The sequence below is a fragment of the Podarcis erhardii genome (genome assembly GCF_964252035.2).
Source record: "Podarcis erhardii genome assembly, chromosome: 7".
Taxonomy (NCBI): domain Eukaryota; kingdom Metazoa; phylum Chordata; class Lepidosauria; order Squamata; family Lacertidae; genus Podarcis; species Podarcis erhardii.
In genome coordinates, this window is record NC_138511.1 from 67,534,602 (window position 1) to 67,559,096 (window position 24,495).

The 24,495-nt window shown below is 44.1% G+C and overlaps 1 protein-coding gene and 1 long non-coding RNA gene across 2 annotated transcripts in view; one reads left to right on the forward strand and one right to left on the reverse strand.

Moving 5' to 3' along the window:
• SLC9A1 (solute carrier family 9 member A1) overlaps window positions 1-24,495 on the reverse strand; it is a 69,952-nt gene that overhangs the window by 38,694 nt on the left and 6,763 nt on the right. The gene's annotated exons all lie outside the window — the stretch shown is intronic.
• Window positions 220-8,922, forward strand: LOC309347758. The gene is made up of 2 exons (XR_014159025.1): window positions 220-442; window positions 8,646-8,922. It is a non-coding gene; the product is annotated as an uncharacterized lncRNA (long non-coding RNA).

Here is a 24,495-nt window from a genome sequence, read left to right on the forward strand (position 1 = left end):
GCCTTGGCCCAGTCGCCATCTCTCAGCCTAACCTAACTCACAAGGTGGTCAAGTGGATAACATGTACAGTGGGTGTGTGACATGTACACCACTTTGAGCTCCTCCGATGAAAGGTGGGTTATAGCTGTATTAATAAATATATATGGCTCCTACTGTGATGTCAAGGGTCAGCCTGTCTAGACCTGGAACCTGGTGGTCACCATGGAGAAGAAGAAGCACCCCCTGGAAGACCAGCGCACTGCCAGTAATGCTGAGGAGGCATTGGATCCAGATATCGCTACTCCAGGACCAGAGGTCTTAATCTCAGTTGCCTAGGTCCCTGGCCAACTCTCGGACATCCTCCTCTTATCACACAAAGGACCGACCGCAGGGGAAGAGGAGATGGCAAACCAAGCAGAAGAATCAGGGTCACTGGTGAAGAGTTCAAATAGATGCAAATGAGGTAACTCAGAAGTGCAGGGAAAACACATATGAGCATGCCTGAGTGAGATCCAGGAAGCAGCAAGACTTCCAGCTCCCTTAGAGCTTCATATTCTAAACCTTCCTGGTGTAAAAGGCATGCTGGCTTCTCCCTGTCTGGTGGAGAAGCTGGCTCTGAGGAGCACTTTGCAACCCATCTTCTTCTCCAGTTACCTCATTCTGGCCAGCTCCTTTCCTGAGCTATGAGCCCAGAAGCTGTACCCATGTATTAATGAGCCAGGACCAGAGACCTGCTCAGGTCAGTGGCTCCTAAACTTGCTCAATGGAGGGACATCCAGTGGCTTTAATATCTGAACTAAGTACTGTTCCCAGAAAAGACATTGCCTCGGTGTTCCATTTTTAGTGCCATTCCCTGCAAAGCATCCAGCACTGGCTGCCAAATGAAACACGATGCTCCACTTGGTTTGGACGGCTGATGAGATGCCTGTTTACATTTCGGAGGCCAAGAATGATGGATCCCATCAACGCCATTCTGGAATTTGCAGGGACAGGAAGAAGGCATTTATGAGAACTAGGGCCAGGATTAACTTTCCTTTTCTCTTGTCGATGAGGCAGATGTAAGGAAAAGTATTTCAAGTATGCATTTCCTATTTGATTGTTATTTTGAATCCAATAAAACCAAGGCAGGAAGCATTGGAATAGCCTGGAGCATCAGAAAGCCTAGCATATTCACTGCTCCAGTAGGTCTGAATTGTCCATTCAAATCTAAACTTGGGGATGAAGAGGAGGAGGCGCAATTCCTCTCCTTTGTGTCAGGACATATGTAAGCCAAAACTTGCTTACAAAAGGGTGAAGCTACTGCAACCCATCTGACTTGAGAAAACCAAATAGGCAGCTCCTGAGAATGAGTAGACTATGGCCCAGTGGAATATGTGAGCTTTGCTTTAAGAGCAGGCCAGGGTGGTTTGTTGCATCTCATCGGCCCACCAGAAGCTTGGTACCTTATAGTCTGGCTCACAGCTTTTGCCATGGCCAGTGATCAAGAGGATTTCAGCACCAAGACAACAAAAGAAACAGGATTCAAACAATGCTAAGAGTAGCCCCAGAAAGCATCCTGGAAGAGCAATGTTTTAACTACATCAGTCTTTGCCAACCTACCGTAGTTCTCATTAGGGTGCTTAGGACTCCAACTCCCATCAGCTCCAGCCAGCATGTCCCAAACATCTGGAAGGCACCAGGTTGGCAAAGGCTGGAGTAGATGAAGGAAAGCCAGATGCAACAGCCCGCCGTAGTACAAATGGCTCAGGGTTCCACAAAGGGTGCATGGCTCTGTGCCTGCACAGCCCTCCCATCTTCAAGAAAGGGGCACAGGGCGGTGCCTCCCTTATTACAGCAGGGCTGGAGGACCTGTTACCCCCTCCAGATGTTGCTGCACTACGTTCCCCATCATCCCTGACTATCAGCCATGCTGGCTGGGGCAAGGGAAGATGGGAGTCCCATCAACATGGCCTAAACTTGCTTTAGGCGTAACTCTCCTTTTGAAAGAGGCTGGCATCTATCAAAAATTAAAACCACCCTCTTTTGGTTTATTACTTTTGCAGGATGTAACAGATCTAATGATGCTCTCAAGCTGCTTTTTCCGCTGCACGCATGAACTGCCTATTCTAGTATACGAGGCTCCAGAGAGGAACAGCCTGCTATAACGTCGCTCATATATTCCCCTCATAGACACTTTAATTATACACTTCTCCAGGCCTTGGGCGATCATCCTTCCGATGGGATGTTAATGAGTTTTTTGTTTTTAAAATACCTATAAAAGGGGACTAGACAAGGAGAAACAGTCTGGGAATGAGGGAGCCTTCTGTGTCCTTTGGTGAGAAGAAACTGATGCAGAGAACCCCCCCCAAAAAAAGAAGTGAAAAACCTTTAGAAATCAGCAGCATATTTGCAGGCTGCAGAGTGAATTTCCGAAAATGAAAGCACAGCTAAGTCAGCCACTCATGCCTGTGGCTCCTTCTTCACTAGGCTGTGTGACGAAGAAATAGGTTCATGCCCTTGCCCCAGATACTGAGTGCAGAGTGAGGATGAGTTGCTAATATGTAGGAAATTGGATTTTATATATAAAGGGAAGAAAAGAGAACACAGTGGGGCCTGCCCTTCTGAAGGACACTGCAGCTAGATTGCTCCAACCAGAGTGTGTGTGTCTCTGTGTCCACAGGCACACACCTCTTCAGACAGCAGGAAAACGTCCCCAACTTAAGGCAAGCATAACTTCTCAAGAACCAAAATGGTAAGGTCATTGCACTTAAGGCCAAGAGGATATTCCAAGTCTAGTCTTTGCCACCCCAGCAAAAGCATCTTGTCATATAGGGCATGGCATTTAACTCCCACTAAACATGCATCTTCCTTACTTTTTATGCATCAATTGCCATCCTTTTGAGGGCAGATCCTCACCATATTTTTTAAGTGCATTCAAAGCACAATTTAAAGGACTTTTCCCAAAGAATCCAAGAGTTGTAATTTCCCCCTCAAAGACCTACAATTCCCAGCGCAAGTGCTTCCCCAGGGGTACACAAGGGTACACAGTACCAACACATCTTTTAGTTATTTTTGTTTAAAAGTGTGACACTTACCATAACAACTTTATGGCGAGTTAACAGCACCTACTTTTCTAAGGCGGGGGGAGCACTGCCCAGAACCCTTAACAAACAACAGTCCCCAGAATTCTTTGGGGGAAGTGTGCACTGAATACACTTTAAATGTATGGTATGGCTCTAAGTAGAGTTTTTGCATCCTGCTTTTCAGCCAAATTGGCTCCAAGAGCCATTTACATACCACAAGGTTACCCAGTGAGATTCATGGCAAAGTGAGGGTTGGAAATCGTGTCTCCCTACTCCTACTTTGAAACTCTTAACAACTATCCCACACAGGCATAAGGAACTAGGAACTAACTTATGCCTCCCTGGTCCATGGAGATTGTACTTGTAATCATCTGCCTCTCTCATTCATTTTGGAGCCAAGAGTGACAACAGAAGGAACTAGCGTCTCCTCAGGTGTCACACTGATTACGACCTGCTTCCAACAAGTGGAAGTAAATCACAATAAATCCTCTTTGTTCTCCCACAACCCTGTAAGGTGGCTCAGTTTTATTATCCTCATACCACAGATGCAGGGGATGAAGCAGAGATAGAGTGGCTTGCTTAACACTACATAATGAGTTCAATAGCTGAGGTCAGATTTGAATTGGGAGGCTCTCTGGCTCATTCTTAACTACTTTTAAGTACAGTGGTACCTTGGGTTACAGACATTTCAGGTTACAGACTCTGCTAACCCAGAAATAGTGCCTCCGGTTAAGAACTTTGCTTCAGGATGAGAACAGAAATTGTGCTCTGGCGGCGCAGCGGCAGCAGGAGGCCCCATAAGCTAAAGTGGTACCTCAGGTTAAGAACAGTTTCAGGTTAAGAACGAAGCTCCAGAACGAATTAAGTTCTTAACCCGAGGTACTACTGTATTGTGCTACCCTGGCTCTTTCAGGGCAGCTCCCATTTTGGGGCTCAGGGGCTTCTAAGGCACCCAGTTCTGTGCTGGATTAACAATGGGATGCGGTATTAAAAAGACCATGCAGATGTCCTTCACTGGAATTGCTTTTCCATGATCCCTTAACAGTACAGGTGAATAGCAGGCATACACAGGTAAATACACAGTCTGCTCTGAAGGGATCAAAAACACAGAAGGGGAGACTCCTACAGACTCATCTGTGTATAGACAACCTGCTAGTTTCAAATCTAAAAATAATAGTAGGTTGTATCCAACTAGGTTTCACTCAGAGTTCACCTATCGAAATTAATGGACCAAACTTATTCATGTTCAGTAATTTAAACGTGTCTATTTTGAATAGAACTAGCATTGGATACAACCCAGTGGTTAACAGTGATGTCAAACCTGCATCTCTAGAAGGGATGGCACAGGGCATTTTCTCCTGTACCTAATATTTAAGGGGGAAGGTTTTATGGGAAGCTCAAAAGAAATAGGGCAGACATCATTTTTGCACATCCCAGAAGGCCAGTAACAACTGGGCATCATATGATTTGATTTGATACTATCTCTATATACCACTTACATTGAAATTAATCTTTACAAAAGTAAAATACATATTAAAACAATTTAAAATTGAGAAGCCAAAAGCACAAATATGGCAGAAGGGTTTAAGTTAGTGAAGTTGGAACAGAACTGAAAATGAGATTTTCCGCCTCTGAGTGCTCAAAGCTTCTGAAATCCCATCAGAGCCCAAACACACACACACACAAACACACCCTTAATAATTCATATCTAAAATGAAAGACAAATTGTCCTTCTTAGAGACTTAGAATTAAATTAATGGCAAACAAGTTCAACCAATTTCATCACGACCTGCCAGTCACAAATTCTTCATTTCAGAATAAGCTTGCTCCAAATCCACCCTGCTTTGCAAATGCCAACAACATGACTCTTCTCTAAGACTTAGGTCACATTCACACCACTCATTTAAAGAACATGTCTTCCCACAAAGAATCCTGGATGATCATTTGTCATGGATGTTTTAATTGAGATTCCTGCATTGCATTGGGTTTGACTAGATGACCCTTGGGGTCTCTTCCAACTCTACAATTCTAAGTGCTAAAAGCAGTGGGGGGGAGGTAGTCGTTCTGATGCTTCAGTAGGCAGATAAAGAAGTGGGGAGATTAAACTCTCTCACACACCAAGCACCCTGGTCCAAGACTCTTTAAAAAAAAAAAAGGCATTTAAAAAAAATATGAATATGCAATAAGCACTGTTTGGATGAAGGACGCTCCTGACAGTGATTTGCAAATTTCTGTTAACATATCCAGATGGTCATTTTTTGCATGTGTTTCTCCATTCCCAACCATGCATGCAATAAGAGGTGTTTCTAAGACCACCCAAAAAGAAAGACACTGTGTTCCTTAAAAAGCAGAGCAGAAGAGAGCTGCTTTTCAATGACATTTGTAGGTGCCTTCCTTCCCTTTGGGAAGATAAAAAGACAGAGAGGGGCACTTCATTTGACGGTGGAGAGAGAACACAGTCATCAATGCTAGCAACCTCTGGGAGCCTTATCCTCCATGAATTTGTCTTAACCTCTTTCAGAGCCATTCAAGTTAATGGGCAGCCCCACTTTAAAAACTGCGGAAGGCAAAACTGAGCATTCGGTTTGGAAACAAGAACGTCTGTCGCGCAGTGTGAAGTTGGGGCAAAGCCAGGAGTGAGAAAACAGGTCAGCTCCTGCTTTTACACCTGTTTACACAGTCTAAAACTGTCCTCTTTGGCTATTTCCCTAAGCACCTACAGTTTTAAGAAAAGCAAATATACATTCCCTACAGAGGTCCATGCCCTGTGTCAACAGCAGGTTCCCTTTTGAATTTCAAGCCACACCTGTAGATAAGAGATCAAGAAGGCAAAGGCCTGCTATTGTGTGTTCTTCAGGTACCTGGTGCAACTTGCAAGTATAACCAACTTTGTGACCACCACTTCCCTGCCTACAGGGCAAAGTAAATATTTTACAAAAAAGCAGCAGCCTGGCAACCAGTGCCATTATTTGATTATCACTACAGCCTCCTAGTTAAAGTAATGCTTAGCATTTACATAATGCCTTCTTTGCAGCATTGATTGCTCTTTACATCCTGGCCACATTCACAGTTAACTGTAAGCCAGACTTTCTGGCTTTTTGTGATTTATTTGGAATGTGGGTTCAAGAATTACTAGCTTTACCTCTGCAGCAGGTTTGGCAACTGGCCCAGGTTCATTTACCAGCATCTCCAGGTGGGGCTAGGAATGTCCCTTGACTGCCAGCCTGAGTATACAATGCTGAGCTCGATGGACCAGTGGTTTGACTCATATAAGGCAGTTTCCTATGCTCCTAATCTAACCGTATTGCTTTGGTGTTAGTAGGTACGAATTAGGACCAACAGTGAAACTTTCCCATACAGGCAAATGCTTTGGAGCAGTTAGGATGGAACTGCTTGTACTTTTGTGCACAAATGAAACTCCACCCTGTTTCTCTATTATCTTATCTGCTCCTTAAAATTCTGCTCGCAGCCTGTAATGAGCTGGAGCTACCACAATGAAGATGAGAAATGGCCGTGGAATTGACAATAACCGCGCGAGAGTAGATTTGAGTCTTTAAACAACTGTTTCCCCCTGCAAGCGAAAGACAAGAAGTAATCTCGATAGGAGGACAAATAACATAGGATAGAAGAGAGGAAATGCAAAGAGCACCTTCCCTTTGTACAGGACCAAATTCTGCTCAAGATGTGTGCAATTAACACGATAACATGGACTTCCCAGTGATTAATAGCTAGCAAAGAAATAGCTTTTTGAGGAGTTATGAGGAGGAGAATGAAGCACCCTCGTAGCTTAAGAAGGTAGAAATAAAGGTTAGCAAATCCCCAACCTAATTAGGGTTGAGGGGGAAAGAGATGATGGAAATCTAATGATTTAAGAGTGCTCCTAGGGACCTTACAGAGGGGGCAAACAGGTTGAACTTCAGGCTGCAGTGGGTGTAGGTTTTCCCCTTCAAAAAGTGTTTGTGAATTACCTTTTACATGCACCTGAAGGCCATTTACAAACATACCATAAAAGAGCTAAAAATAGTTTTTGAAATAATACAAAAAAAAAAAAAAAACCACCAGCTGAAGCTAACATTTTAAACAAGATAAAATGAGCACCTAAGGGAGAGACATTTTCATCCTGCTGGAAAAGCTTGTTGAAAGTTGTTTCCAGAAAGTACAGGTGGCGGGTGCTTGGCGTATCTTGAGAGGGGTGCTGTTCCACAAAACAGAGGGAACCACACTGAAAGCCCTGCTCTGAGTCACTGTAAGGTGGGCTTCTGAGATCTTTCGAACTTGCAGCAGAAACTCTGCTACAGAGCATGGTGGCCTAGTGGGTACATAAGGGATAGCGCCGTGTCTCAAGTAACCTATATACGGCCTTGTCTGTTAGTTTATACCTTTACGCACCAGGCAAAAACATTTTTTCCACCAAGCTTTTGGCTCTTAATTATCTCTTGCCTCTTTGCAAGGTTAAAAACAGGGTTGTCTTTAATATCCCCCCCTGAAATTGTTTTACTTTTATGCCAGTTTAAACATATGCATTTGATTGTTTATGTATTATAGGTCACTTTTGAGTTACCTCGATAAAAAAGTGAGGAATAAATTTAATAAATAAGAAAATGACGACACAAAACTATAGTCATCAAAAAATCCCTATATATTAGCATGTGGCAATGAAGTCATCACTCTGCAGCGGAGTCTAGGAACCCAACACACCCCAGAACTAATCCAGGGCTTCTATTAATTTTTCAAATGGCCAGTGGGGAGCCTAGGAAATTAACTCCAGATTAATTTCTAGGGGTGAATTCTATTTCGGCTGGTAAATTCCTCATTTGAAACAGGCATGTTATATATTGAAGTTCTCATCCTGGCCACCAGGAGTATCATGTATATAGTTTTCACTCAGGTCCACGTCAGTTACTTTAGGCAGGAAACCCTGGGTTATTGTTGCTACAGTGTTGACAGCCGGCTGCCTATAAAAGCAGGCCGGCTGAGCTGTTTGCTGTTCAGTTGTGTTCCAGCTTACAAATAAAGAGGTGCTTTGGAGAAATCGCTGCGTCATCTGCTATGTCTACCCACAACTTAACAAGGCAAATGCCATTTTGCTTTGAAGAGGAGGGGGAGAAGAAAAGAGCCCCCCCCCTTCAGGACAGGGTTTACACCTATGGAAGAGACTATCATGAGCCTTGGTGGGTGCACTAAAACAGCCAATCTCCACCTTACCAGAACCAACAAAGAGACTGATTCACTTTGAAGGTAGTTTTCAAAGGATGAGCTTAAAACACTAGTCTAAGAGAACCAGGTATTCTTAGCCTGCTAGATACAAGTACAGTGGTACCTCGGGTTACAGACATTTCAGGTTACAGACTCTGCTAACCCAGAAATAGTACCTCGGGTTAAGAACTTTGCTTCAGGATGAGAATAGAAATCGAACGGTAGCAGCGGGAGGCCCCATTAGCTAAAGTGGTACCTCAGGTTAAGAACAGTTTCAGGTTAAGAACGGTCCTCCAGAACAAATTAAGTTCTTAACCCGAGGTACCACTGTACCCTCCCCAAAAGGAAAGTATAGATCAAATTAAACAGGGCTTCCATATGTATTTTAAAAGTGCATATTCCCCACAGGTTACAAAATTGCAGAGAGGATGTTCTGCAGCCACATAGGCCATCTACTGGTTTGAAAACAGCTCAGCCGGTCATCATCTGGGCTCATCACAGAGACATGCGGTTTCCATTTAGTCAGCAGCAAGAGACGCAACTCAGTGGGGATGGCGGCAGAGAAAAGAAACTGGCGACAGAGTACTGCAGGTGCAAAGGTGTGCTGCAGAGGAAGACGTCCAAGCCTTGCAGGAAAACTGAATATAAAACTGCCTGCATTAAAACTGGAATCTCTCTCATAAAAGCCAAAGAGGCCCACTTCTTCTAGAGCACTGTATTCTAAAGGCATGTATTGTCACCAATCTATTTTCCTCCCACACAGTTTCTGCAGTTAATCATAGAATCATAGAGTTGGAAGAGACCACAAGGGCCATCGAGTCCAACCCCCTGCCAAGCAGGAAACACCATCAGAGCACTCCTGACATATGGTTGTCAAGCCTCTGCTTAAAGACCTCCAAAGGAGGAGACTCTACCACACTCCTTGGCAGCAAATTCCACTGTCGAACAGCTCTTACTGTCAGGAAGTTCTTCTTTCTTGTAGTTTGGATCCATTGCTCCATGTCCGCTTCTCTGGAGCAGCAGAAAATTATAAAATGCTCCTCTCTCTCTATTCATTGGGGAAAATGAACCAAAAGTGTGAAGCGGGAAAATTCACTCTGATTAAAGAAAACCTACTACAGAATGCCTGGAGAAGCATTTGGACCCCCAGATGTTGCTGCACTCCTGCTCCCACCAACCCCAGGTGGCATGGCGAGAGGTCAGAGATGTTGGGATTTGGAGTGCCACAGGTGAACAGACTGGTGCCCTTGAGACCCGTCCCCATCTCTGGACCACAGCTTAATTAGACTGCAAGTTCCGATGGTGCTGTGAATTCTTAATAGTCTTCTGCTGACCAGCAAATTTCAAATTTGATTTGACTGTAACTTAAATGGCTGTTCTGTCATCGTAACAATACAGGCAGATTGATACAAAACACCATTGTTTTCAAGAGTCCATCACTTCCAAATTCAGATATGAAAGATACGTATTCAGATATGGAGAAAAACAGCCAACAGTTAAAACTTTCATGTACCTTAGAGAAAATGAAACCACCACGTGAAAACATTCCCCAACTATCTCCTCCTTTTTTTCTCCTGGGGACCTTATTTTTATACACACCACTCTGGAGCAGACCGATAAAGGCGGATGGAGGGGAAAGATAAGGATAGCCAAAACACACACACACACACAAACACACACAGAAAGATGAACATGTGGCACTGGCCACATGACTTGATGAGAGAAATATGTATTCCAGGAGGACAACCAGCACTTATGTCGCCTAGGCTCCTCATACTGGAGAAGAACTAGGCCTTTCTGAAAGACAAGCAGGGCAGCCAAAGAATCTCCAGAGCCCAGAGGAAAGATGCTCTGTTTCCAACAATAGTTTCCTATTGCTAGAATAATCAGCAGTACCAGAAAGAAGGCGTGTGATGGAGCACTGGTGCAAGGAAGGGCAAACTCCCATTATATCCACCCTAGCTGTTTGCCCCACCAATGACAAGGCAATATGGCCACACCATGCCCCTGGATCAAGGCTCCATTTCTACCAGACAAGGAAGCAAATGCTCACTTAGATAGGCTCTCACCTTTCCTGACCACATTTATTTATTTCAATTATTTATTTACCACTTTTATGCACCATTTTAATTTGGGGGTGGGGTAGGGTGGAATACCTTAAGCACTGTACAACATAAATGCAACAAATAATACCACTAAAACAAAAACGTGACTGTAAAAGCCAGTAAAGCAGTAGTATAAAAGAATATAATTTTATTTTAAAAATAGGAATTTGGGGGATTTATACAGATGAAAACAGAGTCTGACCTCATGGGCTAGGGAAAGCCTGGGCAGGAAAAAAAAGGTAATAATAAACAATAAAAGGTTATGTCTTTACAAGCCATGTTCCTGTCAGCCTGGCCAAATATTGTACTAGAAACGTTCTCAACCGCAGGATGATAAGTTGCTCTGATAATCAATAAATCATGCTTCGGAGGAGGGTAAGCATCGAGACCAGAGGACTGCTGCTTCCAAAGGAAGGCTTCAGCCAGCCCCATCAAGCTTCAAGCCAGAGGTTATTCCACCCGCTCAGCCTACTGGGTGACATGGGAAGAACTGGCAAAGTCATTTCCTGAGCTACTCCTTGTGGGTTGCCAGAGAATAGCATATAAATTACTGGCACAATGAGGGTCGTTTCTCCCTCCTCCTTCACCTTTTCTGTAGAAAGGATTTATGGAAGAACGAACTTGTGTGGAACGCAACCAACTCCATCTTTCCCAGCATGCTCTAGTACAGCACCTTCTTGCCAACCTTTCCGGGCCAGTGGGTGCATTTGGGATTCTGATGTGGGGCACCAGTCACAAAATGCGCACTGTTGTGTGCAGTGTGTGGCACGGCACACCATGGCAGCCACATCAAGAAGACCAGAATAGAGGGCAAGACCACAAAAGGGTATGGGCATCCCTCACACACCCTCCACCCCAATCAACTGGGGAAAAGGAACCTGCATTGGCCACAATCATGCTTACACACAGAAAGAAGCTGTTAGCACCTTTTCTTCTGCTGCTCAGAACGCAGGGAAGGTAGACATCTAGCGTTGTGAGAGAAAAGAGAAACCATGGAGAGATGCTGCCAGTTGAAGCAGAGAATTCTGGGCTAGAGTTGCCCTAGGACTGCATACCTGAAGGGCCTCCGCCTTCAGCTCTGGGATCAAGGGCCATGGGGAGGAAGCTCTATCTGCACCCCAGGGTATGGTATGGGTGGAGAATAATCTGGCCCCATCCACTGGCAGATGCAGGGAACTTGCTTTGCTCTTCCCTGCTAGAAGACAACTTCTAAGAACTTTATATAAATTAGCAGCCAAGTTTGCCTTTTCCCTCCTCCCTCCCACTCACTTTTCCTTCTGTGACATGCCATTTAGGCTGTAAGCCTGAAGGCAGGGGCTGTCTTGTTGTAAGCCATCCTGGGAGCCTTTTGCAGCTGGCTCATGAGTTAAAAGATGCTTTAAAGAATGTGACAAAAGAATCTGCCCTGTACGAAGTTGCTGCCAGAGGTCCCTGTGCTCTTCCTGGACGTTCTGCATGCAAAGCATGTTCATGTCTGTACACATGCACACACATATTCACAACTTACGTAGCTCACATGCATTGCATTTACTTTGATATCTGCATCGGAGAGGAAACCGTAGCAGCAGATGCTCTCCTCACATCGGCCAACCTGTCACCAGCCGCCACGTAACACCAGCTATAATGGCATGGAACAGCTCTTCCCACTGGGGATTACTAAAGCTTTATAAACCATTAAATATGAATAGCCATTAAAGCCACAAGGAGAGGAAAATTTGCATCTTGAAAAACAGGACCACAGCTAACCTGGAAATCAAGATTACATTATTACTTCTCATGACTTCTAACACAGTTGGAAACTTGATTTTTATTCTAATTCGTTTTTGTAAACCACCCTGAACTATGGCGTATCATTTTAACATGTAAAGGCTGATTCACTCAAGATTTAAGGTAACTCTAAAATTACAGCTAGCAACATATGGGTCATAGGCTCCAATCCAATATTTTCTTATTGGCAACACATAACAGCTAAAGGAGTTGAACTGTTGTTGAACTGCAACTCCCATCAGCCCCAGCAAGCATGGCCAATGGCCAAGGGTGATGGGAATTGGTCCAATATCTGGAGGACCATAGGTTAGCCAACCCTGACCTAGGGGTTTCAGCGAAGGATAAATGGCCATTTCATTCCCACCACTGGCCATGCTGGCTGAGGCTTGCTGCTTTCAGTTACTGTGTTGTCCATAGTTGCATCTTGTTTTATTGTTAATTTCTGAGCCAACCTGGGAGTTGACCCAAATATTAAATGTCACTAAATAAATAAATATAGGGCTCGAAGCCAGAGTCTGATAAGCATGTTTGCGTGTTACCAGAGCATCAAATGCAAAACCTCTATCTAAATACCAGGAAGTAAAGTGGAGAAATTCACTCCGAAAGGGAGACTGATGCTACTGAAGCTGGTTCCCTGTTTGCACATGGAAACTATTAAGAAGTTTGTAGTCCTTACGGCTTGGCGCAATGATATGGTTTGGTACCAAGTGTCTGTGGGCCAACCCAGCAGTCATTCAGTTGCTTAGACAAAAAGGCTCACAAAATGCTTGTTGGAGAACTTCATTTGGTGTCTCTCTTCGGCTAAACATCTCTGCAAAGATGCTGGTACACGTGTGTTATATTATGAAGAAGCAGAGATTTGACAAGGTAGCACAAGATAAACAGCTTATAGCAAAGCAGTCGGGTGGGGGGGGGGGGGAAGGCTTCGCTATCTATTACTGTATATCCAAGCCACTGAGTAGATAGATAAAGCCTTCCTGTTTCACTGAAGGGCAAATCAATCATCTTGACATTATTTAAATATTGCTGATAAATGGAATGATGACTCTGATATAAAAGAGCACTTAGCTTAGCCCCCAAGAAAGGATGTAGAATTATTCAGTGTGGCATCTTTTGTTATAATCATTTTTATCATGTTTTTATCATTTTGCTTCTTGCTTGTTGCATTTTACTCTATTTTTAAAACTTTTTTTAGGCTACCCATAATCATATATTGAAAGGTGGTATAAAATCTGATAAATATAACTGATATACTAAACCTGCAACCTCTCTTTTATCCATAGTAAGGTTTAGATAGCGAGTTCAGGTTTCACAAACAGCCCTTCTGCCAGGCAGTTTCCACACAATTCAGATGCTCACTGCTTGGACACATGTGTACGCAGTGTTAGAAACTGAGATATGAAACCTAGGAGCTAAATAGCACCTTAAACCTAGGTTATGGGTGCAACGACAGAATGCCTACGTGCGCTTTTTTATAACCAGAATACAAAGCTGAAAATATTATGTTCATTTTTCACATGGTCTAGTCCTTCCCATGGGACACGGGTGGCGCTGTGGTCTGAACCACTGAGCCTAGGACTTGCTGATCGGAAGGTCGGTGGTTCAAATCACTGTGACGGGGTGAGCTCCTGTTGCTCAGTCCCAGCTTCTGCCAACCTAGCAGTTCGAAAGTACGCCAAAAAATGTGCAAATTGATAGATAGGTGGGAAGGTAAACGGCGTTTCTGTGCACTGCTCTGATTTCGCCAGAAGGGGCTTAGTCATGCTGGCCACGTGACTCGGAAAAACTATCTGCGGACAAACGTATGCTCCCTAAGACAGTAAAGCGAGATGAGCGCCACAACCCCAGAGTCATTCGCGACTGGACTTAGCTGTCAGGGGTCCTTTACCTTTTTAGTCCTTCCCCTTTGCAGGATACTTATGCAAAATACATTATTTTGCAAATTTACCCTGGAAAATTTAACTTGTTGCATAGAATTTGATTTTTTAAAGCCACCAACTATAGGAAGGGATGCGGGTGGAGCTGTGGGTTAAACCACAGAGCCTAGGGCTTGCCAATTAGAAGGTCAGCGGTTCGAATCCCCGCGACGGGGTGAGCTCCCGTTGCTCGGTCCCTGCTCCTGCCAACCTAGCAGTTCGAAAGCACGTCAAAGTGCAAGTAGATAAATAGGTACTGCTCTGACGGGAAAGTAAACAGCATTTCCGTGTGCTGCCCTGGTTCGCCAGAAGCGGCTTAGTCATGCTGGCCACATGACCCGGAAGCTGTATGCCAGCTCCCTCAGCCAATAAAGCGAGATGAGCGCAGCAACCCCAGAGTCAGCCACGACTGGAGCTAATGGTCAGGGGTCCCTTTACCTTTTTAACTATAGGGAACCATTCCCATTACCTTATTCAACATTATTATTTGTTCAATAGCAAACATATGAGATTATCTTGCTGCACTTTTGCATTTTGTTTTTGGATTTAGAGCCAATGTTATAAGGGCCTTCTGTCTACAATAAACAAGAGAGTGAAGAAATCGCTTTCCCAGCTACAGTATTTACAATGCAAAGGTCTGGCACCTTGCCAAGTATGTATCTGCTCACTGCTTGGTCCTGATGGGAATTGTCAGTTTTGATTTGGGCAAATTAAGCCTTGGGGATCAAAAGAATAAAAAGTGTTTACAAGGCTGGCTCCTGCAATTCATTCCTATTTACATTTCTTTTTTAAAGAAGTTTCTTCCCTTGGCGCATTCAAGCCATTCATGAAGAAGTCAGATGAGGAAAACATGCACAAAACTTTTTCCGCGGTGGTAAACTTTAACCAGCTGGTTGCCAATAAATCAGATTCCAGAAAGTGAAAGAATTGAGGCATACATTCTCTTTGGTTTTATCTCTTTGGCCTTGCCCTGCCATCATTTTCTTTTCATAACAGTAGGATAGCTATGAATGCCCCCGTCCCCCTTACACACCCTCAAAGGGGGGGGGGGAGAGCTTCCCTTGCATTAAAATTGTATATGTCAATTTGTAAATGCAAAATATAGAAACAATTGCTGTCATTTAAATAGAAATATAATCCATCTCATCATAGTAGGAAAGACTATGATCAAGTGAATGATACCCAGGAACTGATCCCCTGCGCTAACTGTTGATGGGTGGTTTCAAGGCCCTTCCTGCTCTCGCTTTCATATCTCTAAATACATTGGGAAAAGTCAACAGAGGTTATCTAGATAATTTTCTAAACCTTCTCACATAATATTCCTAAAAATTAATCAGGATCCAGGGCAAACCAATCCATCTTGATCTCTCCAGTTCAAATCCTTCAAATACCTGTTGTTTTTTACTGAGCAACATAATGTTCTCTGTTCTTTCCAATTCTTCATTCATTAGTGTCAAGGTCTTGACACAGCCCATAAATTTAAGGTTTCCCGTTGAGACATTCAATTTGCTTTCTTTTAATAACTGTTGATGCCTCTAAAATATATGACGATGCTGGATTCTCATATTATATTGCGATGGGGACACTCCTGAATCAAGTGAAGACATGAGTGTCTGTTATATAACCTGCTTACTGCCAATGAACACCTGAGCTATCAATGAACACCTGAAGCTATCAAGGATGCTTGTGCAATAGCTGGAAGGAGAAGTTTTCTTGTTATTTTTGTTAAACTCAGCATCACCGCTGGTAGCTACTACCTTCAAACCATCCCACATAACTAGGTGGGGCTGGAATGATAATGTTTCGTTTGGAATACAGCCAGGTAAGGAGACAAGCATTGCTGATGGCTGGAGGAACAGAGACGTTTGGGGTGGGTGGGTTGAGGCAGAGACTCAAAGTAGGCACAGTTTGATTTGTGGGGGATTATATTGCAGTCCCATGGACTGCAAGAAGATCAAACCTATCCATTCTTAAGGAAATCAGCCCTGAGTGCTCACTGGAAGGACAGATCCTGAAGCTGAGGCTCCAATACTTTGGCCACCTCATGAGAAGAGAAGACTCCCTGGAAAAGACCCTGATGCTGGGAAAGATGGAGGGCACAAGGAGAAGGGGACGACAAAGGACAAGATGGTTGGACAGTGTTCTCGAAGCTACCAGCATGAGTTTGTCCAAACTGTGGGAGGCAGTGGAAGACAGGAGTGCCTGGCGTGGTCTGGTCCATGGGGTCACGAAGAGTCGGACACAACTAAATGACTAAACAACAACATATTGCTTTTTAAATTATGATTGTGGATGTAGCATTCCTGACCTCCCAACCATGGTTGGAGTGGCAGTTTCACCAGAGGGTGGCTTACACACTCCATTCCCTCTTCATAGCCAGCCACGGTTATGGCTTTACATCTCTACAAATGATCACTTTAACCATGGTTAACTCTAGCCAGGGTCTGCATTGCCCACAGGGACATCTGCCTGGCTCTCATACTGATTTAGGGGGAATCTGGCTGATCGAGTATGTCTTTTTCATAGTTCAGTAAGGAGGGTGCATTCGTATTATGAAGCATCTATTCCACAGCAGTATTTTGTGCATCTGTAAAAGTTCAATAATAATTAAACATTTACCCGCCCCCCAAAAAGAGCAAGGTTTGCAAACCACCTTTTGACCCTCACATTAACTGTAAAGATTCTGAGGCAAAGCTAACCACGGTTAGTGTAAACAGGGATGAAGCAGCTTAATTAGCTCCTCTTGGTTTTCTGACTTAAATTTGGCTTCAAAAAAATTAATGCCTTTGAACAAGTGACATCACTGACATAAACCTCCAGTGTGGCAAAACTCTCTCTCACTCCGGCACTGTCTAACCTCAAGAGGAACATCTGAGCAAGCCGTTATACTAATTATTAAAGCATACCCAACTTTGAATCAGTCCGTGGTATTCATGAAGCACAGCATATTGAGAGCCTTCAAAATCTCATAAGGGTGTAATCATGTGCAGTTAGGCTGCTTAAGTCTCGTATACAAAGTATTATTATTAAGCCACTCTGTGAGATATTACCACACTTGAGACGGTAATTATGATCTAAAAATGGGTTCCGGCTCCCTCACTCAGTATTTTATTAAGGCGAGCTTCTCTCTATTTCCAGAGAGAAAAGGAAACATGCCTGCATTTTAAGACACTGAAATGCTATTAATACATGTAATTTCACACTAAGAAAGGACGTTTTATTATAAATATAAATTTAATTCAGTGCTCCAGCCCTACCCACCTCAAGCATAATTAACTTACAGAACTCGCTGCCACAAGATGGCTCCTTACTCAGATGGCTTGAAAAGGGAATTAAACAAATTTATCTTTGACAGCCAGTCATGGCTATATATCTAGCATGCAACTCTACAGCACTTGTCCTGGCTAGAAACAGTTATCATCTTCACACCAAGCTTGTGGGTTCCCCCAAGGGTATGTGACTGGCCTGTCTGAAAGCAGGTGCTGGAGCAGATGGAGCTTTTTGTCTGGTGGCACCCCAGAGAGAGCTGGACCACAGATTAACCAAGGATCCAGGAAGGCCTTGTTGCTCAAGCAAGGCACAAGCCCCTTTATTCTCCATCCTGCAGAGAAGGAGCCGATGGCCAGTCTGGGTAGCCGGAGTCAGCCCAGGGGCTGAAGGTACTTCACTGAGAAGGCTGCCACCGATATGGTCACCATACAGGCTTGAGTAGTTCACCACATGGGAGAGGTGCACATGGATCCAGCCGTTCGCCAACCCAATCAGCACCGTCCAGAAAGAAGCACAGTGATTTGGTGGAAAAGAGCGCCATGATCAGTCATTCCAGCAGCCGTGCTATTCATACACACAATGCCAACACCCAGAGCAGTGTGGGAATCACTGCATGCCCCCAAGACTCTGATGCTATCGTTTATTTTCCATGTGTATGCCAAGGAAAGAGTGCCTCTGGTTACTTTTATAGTACTGGGGCATCACCCAACTAACATGTTCCATCAGCGCAAGGATTTATATTGCGCAAGGCAACTCCCTGCTCCTTCCCTTGAACATGGCCTCTCCACATCTGCTCTGGAGGGCTGGCGGGGGAACCCCAGAACAGTTTTAGGGAGGGCACGGGAAAGAGGGAGGAGTCCTGTTGAAAAAGCCTGAAGCATTGCACTGTCAGAACAAATGATTTAGTATGACACTGGATACAACCTACTATTTTGTCAGTGCTGTACGTCCTTAAACCGAAAGTTAGCCTTCATCTCATGCTCATATGGAATGCAGAAATGCTTAATCTGGGCATTAAGAGCCAAACTACATGTTATGGGCAGGTAAATATTGTTGTTGGTTTTTTTAAAAAAAGAATACCATGGAAAGTTCAGTGTTTTGTTTTTAAAGCAGAAAGCAGTTACTTGTGGGTGTAAAATCAGAAGCAGGGGGAGGAGAGTTGAAGTGGGGGGCACTTAGCACCTGGTCATTTTTCCTCTCAAAATCACCTCCAGAAAGCTTTTCCTTTCCTCTACTCCTGAGAGTAGGAACATACTTGGAGCCACCTCAAGGTCGGGGCAATTTTGAAAGGAAAATTCCACAAGGGCACAACTAAAACTCCCTTCCCCAGTCACTTTTCCTCTGCTTCCAATGCAGTCTCAAGTTGTTGCTTTTGGTTTTTTATTTCTTTAAGTCAGGGGGAACTTGCACAGAACGCCATTTAATACATAGTTCTGCCTGAGCAACTAACATATTTTGGGCCAAATATCTTTATTATTTATTTGTTTATATTAAATTTGTTTACCGTCCTTCATTCAAAGATCTCAGGGCAGTTCACAAGATTAAAAACAAACAAACAAACCTCATTTCAGAGATTTTAGAGGGTATTTAAGAAAATTTTAGTTTAAAAATGGCTGGGAAATGAGTGTATCAGTTGTATGCTGCGGTTAACTCTTAAAAAATTTAGCTCTCAGTGCTTTGGATTAAAAGTCTTGCGACTCTAGGGGGAGAAACCACTGACAACAATTTTTAAGCATCAACAAAAATGGAGGGATCCTTCCATTATATGAGGTGACATAATGGACTCTGTCCCACTCCTCTATGCCTTTGCTATACAGTAAACCCATGACTTAAGCAGCGGTTTTGTTCCAGGGATCACACCTAAAGCTAAAAACACGTACAGTCAAAACACGTTGGGTTCAGTGGCAGGTAGATCTTGTCCAAGTCATTTTCACAAGAACTCTGGCCCCTTTTTTATTTCAGCAAAGCTGGATGTGCACAAGTTAAATGTGTGCAAGTTGCAGGCTTACTCTCCTTTGTATAAAACTGGAAAACTGAAGGACCTGAAGTTGTGCATATGAGTTATTTTTATATTATTATTTTCATCATCATAAAATAGCAGTTAACAACATTAAATTGCAGTACAGGACTGGATGCAAAGAATTATGATGGGAAGGGAAATAACCACTAGTGCTATTCTGCAAATGCTTAGGAGTTCAACAAAGGGCTGTAAAAGGCAGGGGTGTTCTAGTCCAGCAGTTCTCCAGCTTTTAACTGTGCCAGAGGTTGTACAGGCAGATTCTCATCTTTGAATTTACTTCCATTTTCTTGCACAATGCTCTGCTGTGAGGTGTAAAACAGACATTCCATGTGCAGCAGAGCACCCACTGGATCCAGTCCACGAAAGACATTATCTGGTTACCTTTGCATATTACAGTAGTTCCCACACACAAATGTGTTACTAGCCCACATGCATTTACACTATCCTGCCTCCCAACACACACCTACGCTAGCCATTTTTTACACACCAGAGGTCTGAAAGTGGGAGGGAGGAAGCAATGAAAAGCTGAACTACTCTTCCAGATTATAGGAACTCCCCCTCCCTGGTCACTTGGAAGGAAATTCTAGCTCCCCAGAGGCGAGGGGTAATTTACATGCCTAGTGGAAATATATGTTATACTGAGCTACGGTTGTTAAGAAAATTCAGGAGAAGCAGCAGCAGAGAACACTAAGAGGGCTGGAAACAAAAATCAAAGGTGTTCATTGGTTAAGAATCATAAGATGACCAAGAGTATTTGGGGAGGTAAAAGATGAAGGTTTACTTCCAGGGTGAACGTTACTCAGGGGTTCAATTGTGTTGAGAGTATATCTCAAGAGAGCAAACGTTGCAGTAGAAAAGCCAGGATGTCATTGCAGGAAGCCGCCCAACAGAGCAGATGACATTTCTGCAACGCAACCATCCCACGTTACAAAAATAGCACATTGTGTAAACGGACCCATGTGAGGCTTGTCGTGGATGAGGTATATCTAATAAGCTCCTTGATAGCACATGGCTCAACCCATCACACAGCGGTTAGACTGTCCAAGTGCACACAATCTGCAAGCAGTTCACTTTTTCAATCATCATAATTAATATGAAAAGGCTTAAAGCCAAGATCGTTTGGCAGCCAACCTTGCTTGCCTAAATTATAGAGGTACTTTCTCCCCCGCCCTGTCCCCAAAGCACTGGTTGGAGTTAGGTGGCAATTAAGAGCCAGGTCAATGAAGCCGGTGGCTGCACACCAACCCAATCAGCCAGTCCTGACCTAGACAGATTGCAAAACCCAAGGGTTGCAAACAGAAAACCGGCGGGGGGGGGGCACCCTCTGCAATGACTCAGTTATTACAGCAGTCCCAGCTAAGAAGAAGAGCTGCATCAGCTGCTGATCTTACATCACACACAGCTTAGCAGAGGGGGGCGGAGGAAGAGAAAGTCAGGAGTGGAAGAAAGTGTACCCAGAGGCTGCATTATGTTAAAGACACCTCACAGCTTACAGTAATAAAATGTTAAGGGCATCTACGCCAGCCTTCACCGGCCAGGGGCCTTCCAGAAGTTTTGGATTACAACTCCCATCAGCCCCAGCCAGCATGGCCATGCCCCTAAGGTGCAGTCATGGCAGAGCAAGCCATGAAACTCAGGTAAATACCAAAAGCAGCCATTTAATAGATTGCATATTAACATAACACACACATGCACAGTGAAAAAGAAAATGCACTCAGACAAAGGCCTTTGAGACAAGTCAGGTCTTAAGTACCTAAAAGTATAAAGTATCCTTGTTAGTAGACAGGGCCTTTCTTTCCTTTTAAAAAGTCTATTGACTAGGAATTTGGGTTTGAAGGGTCCTGGCAGCCCTAACCTGGCCAAGCCAAAGTCTAGCTCCACTTCAAAGGTTGGGGATGGGAGTGTGAGGCCAAGGCCTCCACCTCCAGTATATATTTAAAGCAGTGTCACACCACTTTTAACAGCCATGGCTTTCCCCTGCAAAGAATTATGGGAACTGTAGTCCGTTAAGGGTGCTGAGAGTTGTTAGGAGATGGCTGTTTGTTTCACAGATCTACAATTTCCAGTGTTCCCTGCAAAGGAGGATTGACTGCTAAACTGCTCTGGGAACTGTAGGTCTGTGAGGGGGAAAGCACTCAGCACCATCAACAAACTACATTCTCCATACATTTACATTCATTGCTCTGCCCCCTTTGACTTATTGCTGCACCCACAGCACTGGCATGTGGCCCCTAGAAGAAAAAGCGGCCCTCAGGTTGGAAATGGGTTGCCACCCCAGCCTTAAAAAGTCACGCTTCTCCAGCTTGCCATCTCCAAAGAATTATTTCCACATTGAATTTTTTTCCTCAGGAATCCTTCTGCACTGCTAAAGATCTCTGGGGCACGATCCAGGGTTTACATAGGGAGCAGGCAAAGCACAACTAAAAGGGAACAAAATATTTTGACAAGGTGATGGTGAGGGTATCCCACTCAGCCAGAAGAATATAAAGACGCTTGACAGAAGATCCAACACCAGTCATGAACATTCATCACCCAAGATCCTTTGTGCCTGATACTTGGACTCTTGACAAAATGTCAAGGAACAGATGGCTTGTGCCTTGCGACTGTCATCACAGATCCAGAACCCGGTGATAATTAAATCTGTCTCCAGAAGAAGGATGCTTGGCCTAGCTCACTAAAGATCAACCACAATTTTAGCTGGAACCCACAACCAGGGATGAAGAACTTGTAGTGTGCCAGATGTCACAGGTTGTGCTAGGGGTGATGGGATTTGTAGTCCAAAACATATGGGAGGGCACCAGGCAGTGGCTGCTGGTGCCCACTGAGGCTGGTGGGGTGGAAGGCAGGGAGACTAACAGCAGGCGGGGTCAAAGCCAATGACAGACAGAATCAGAACCAATTATAATTTTGTTCTGATCCTCTTCCCTGCAGAGTTCTACACTGAGGCTAAGGAAGAGGAAGCTAACTGGTTTTAAGTAAGATGGCAGGAAGGTGGGGCTGTGCCCCTTTGACCCTGTTGCACCAACATCCGCAGGCACCAAATTGGCATGTATTTAGCATGTATTTCTAATGGGGTTTTCCATTCATTTTTTAATGTTTAAAATAAAAAAGACTTCTCCATATTCAGGTAATGCAGAATTTGCACAAATGTTGCCAGAGAGCAGACTGAAAAGAAGGGGGGGAGGAGTTTTAGTCTGGATCAGGATGTACCCAGGTTCCAGGATCACTAGGTAACTGGTTTTAGAACATATAGTTAATAGTTCTCTACATTAATGGCAACACAGGTGCAATTTTAGTCTTAAAGAGAGGACAGTCAGCCAAATAAATTAATGAGGGGCCAAGCGATGGCTGGAAACAGGGACGGTGTATTACTTTCCCCCAATAAAGAGGTACAAATTTTTTCATGATTTAACGATACATCCATTTTTCACCTGGGGATAATACATAATCAGAGTGCTAAATAGGAACGAAGGGTAACAAAAAAAGTCATTGTACAGAACAGACTGTACCCCTTTATTATAACACTTTTGGCAGGAGGCTGCAGGAAAAGCTGCAGCCTAGAAGACCGTTTAGGTCGCTACAGAGCAAAGCAATTGGAATGAATGCATTTTGGAACAACACATCTAGTTTGGACACAGAGTGCTGTCATACTTCAGGGGCAGCCTACAACTCCCAACAGCACTGAGCATTTTGTTTAGGCTGGCTGAGGCTGATGGGGGTTGTAGCCCAATAACATCCAGGGACAGTGTGTTGGCTACCCTGCCATGCTTTCTAAAGCATGCCCACATACCGTCAGGTTTTCATTTTAAGAATCATTACACACCCTCAGGATTTGGGACAGCAGCATGCTTTTAAAGAGAAGAAAGCTTAGTGAGCATAATTCTTGCCTTACCAATGCCCCATCATGTAAGCAAACAAGTTTGCTTGGTACATTAACACACGAGCCCCCTACAAGAGCAACAGGTGGGGCAGACAATCAGATAAAAGTGCATGGCAAGCAGCACAAGACAGAACCACCGAGGCAGACAAGTATCCTGTTATTTCCATCTCATCTGCAATTGTCTGTCTGGGTACTGCAATGAGATGCAGGAGTGGTGCCAATTAAACACCCAGATCATTAGACAAAGAGGTGGATGTGCTGGAAAATGTAGCTCAAGCCCCTTTTCTTCTCCCACATCATTAAAAGTGGAGGTGCATCAGTCCAGCAACCAATTTAAGCAAGCCACACTTATCTGGGAGAGACACAGATTTCAGAACTAAATTGTTAGGCTCAACACTGCAATCGAGTGTTATGGGCTAAGGTTGCAAAACACTCCCGGGTAATTATCCTGCCCATGTTGGTCTGACCTTACATTAGATGTCTGGAAACTGGCTGGAACAGAAGCAGCTATTAGAGAGGTGTCTGCATTAGGGAAGGAGAAGAACTTGGTCCAGTCCATATTTTAAAATGAACCAACCACCCAGACTAATACACTGATGGGAGAATTCAAACTTTGTGCTTTTTCAACCAAAATTAGGAAGGCCACAAATTCCCCATCCTTGCTCTAGGGCAGGCTTCAACAGCGCAGGGACTCCCCCAAGGAAAGCGGCCTGGTGTCAGGTACAGATGTGCCCTCCTAAAGTATCTTAAGTTGCATCAGTATGAACAAAGGCAACTTATTATAAGATATTTCAGACCACGTTCTGCACCTGCCACGTAGAGCCACTATGGTACAGTGGAAAGCATGTCAAGCTAACTGGAGAGAACCAAGTTCAGGCCCCTGGCCAGTCATGGAGCTCTCACTGAATGATGTTAAGTTTGGTTGAGGGAGACTGGCCTACCTCTCAGGGTTGCTGTGAGGATGAAATGGAAAGGGGATAAAGAGCCATGTACATAGCCTTGATCTCCTTAGAGGAACAGCCAGATATAAATGAAATGAATAAGTATGGCCCTTTAAGCACTTTTTGTAAAATTTAAGGCAGCTGTTTTATTCTTTTTCAGCACCTACAGTATAAAACAGCCTTCTCCAACCTGGTGCCCTCTAGAAAATGTTAAGGAGTACAATTCTCATCAGCCCTGACTACTGACCGAGCTGGCTGGGGCCCGAGGGCACCAGCTTGGGGAAGGCTGATATGAAACATAGAGTAACAGAAAGGAACAGAGACTTGCCTGAAGGTTCACTCTCTGAAACATGCATGTA